Source organism: Microtus ochrogaster, chromosome 15 (assembly GCF_000317375.1).
Source record: "Microtus ochrogaster isolate Prairie Vole_2 chromosome 15, MicOch1.0, whole genome shotgun sequence".
Taxonomy (NCBI): domain Eukaryota; kingdom Metazoa; phylum Chordata; class Mammalia; order Rodentia; family Cricetidae; genus Microtus; species Microtus ochrogaster.
This window is the reverse complement of record NC_022017.1, coordinates 18,112,739-18,114,365: the sequence shown is the minus strand read 5'-3', so window position 1 is coordinate 18,114,365 and position 1,627 is coordinate 18,112,739. Positions and strand designations below refer to the sequence as shown.

General features: G+C 41.2%; 1 protein-coding gene across 2 annotated transcripts in view; it reads right to left on the bottom strand.

Annotated features, from left to right (window-relative positions):
- Gxylt1 (glucoside xylosyltransferase 1) overlaps nt 1-1,627 on the bottom strand; it is a 38,634-nt gene that overhangs the window by 4,591 nt on the left and 32,416 nt on the right. The gene's annotated exons all lie outside the window — the stretch shown is intronic.

The window sequence follows — 1,627 nt, the reverse complement described above, 5'->3', positions numbered from 1 at the left end:
AGACCAGGCTGGTCTCGAACTCACAGAGATCTGCCTGCCTCTGCCTCCCGAGTGCTGGGATTAAAGGCATGCCCCACCACCGCCCGGCTATTGCTTTTTTTGAACACACAACCTTATGTGATCCAGGCTGACCTCAAACTCATGGCCTCAAACCTCTTGCTTCTCTCTCTGCCTCCTAAATGCTGGGGAAGCAGTTTTTTAGTGTTAAAGCTTTATTTGTATTATTTTATTGATTAATTTTCAATGATTTCTTTAAACTAAATTATAAAAGAAACAGTAGTCCTGGTGCCAAAAAAAAAAAAAAGGTGCCAGCCAGACACTGTACTGAGCACTTCTTCCCATGTTCCATCAGGTTCAACCCCAACTGTAACACAACACACAGATACTACAACTGAGGCCATTTTAAGGACATAGTCTTCACTTCATCACAGAATGTACGTGTGTGTGTGTACATGTGCATAAATGCACATACATGTGTGCACATGCATAATATATGAATGTGTGTACATATAACTAATACATAAATATACAATTAAAGTAGATATTCACAACAGGAAACAGAAATGACAATAAACTATATGAAAAGATTTTCAAGGAGCTGGGGAGATGGCTTAGCATCTAAGAGCACTTGCTGCTCAAGAATGAGAACTTTAGTTCAGATCCTCAGTATCAATGTAAAAAAGCTATGCCCAGGGCACTGGGTGGGGCAGGAAATGGGAAGATCACTTAGGTTTGCTGGCCATCACCCAAGCCAAGGACCAATGAGAGCCTGACTCTGGAGAGTGACAGGGCAGGATGCCTGCTGTCTGATGACTGTCCTGTAAGCTTCAGAACAGCTGTGGTCACATGCACAATCAGCCATGTCAACTGTCATATCCATCATAAAAATACATGAGGATAGTATGAGCCCTTTAGCTGAGACTTCCTCTGCTCACCTCTGAGCCATTTATATGTAATTCTGCACCCAACCTTGAGGTCTTGGGAGGTCTTAGTGTATACAGGAGGTAGCAGGTTAACTAAAGGGAATCCCACACGTGTAGCTAAGAGGAAGTTGTCATCTGTGCTGGGTGAGATTTTTCTGGTGGTACAACTGTTAGGAGTAATCCACTCTCTGGTAAAACAAACAAGCTCTATAACCATGCTTCATAAGCAAGCCAAATAAAGTCTGGCTCCCCAAGTCTGATCTAGTGACATCATTGTGCTATGGTTTGTCATCAGAGTCATTTTAAGGAGGAGGTGGACATTTATCTTCCCAGGAAAAGTTCCTGAAACAACAAAAGATAAACCTTGCACTCATGAGGTAGAAATAAACAGATCAAAACACTTCCACAAAGCAACATATGGCATGGAAAAGAATACATACAAAGAAAGTATTTTCTGTTTCTCTAATAAATAAGAGATGTTAAGTAACATGCTCATCATTTCTAAGAAAAAGAAAAGATCTGTGTGTGATGGTGCAAACCTGTAACCTCAGAAATCTGAGACCACACCTAAACCACATAAGGTCATACAGAGACCCTGTCTCAAAAAAGAAAAAGGCTGGAGAGACAGTTTTTTTTTGGTTTTTTTTTTTTTTTTCGAGACAGGGTTTCTCTGTGGCTTTGGAGCCTGTCCTGGAACTAGCTCT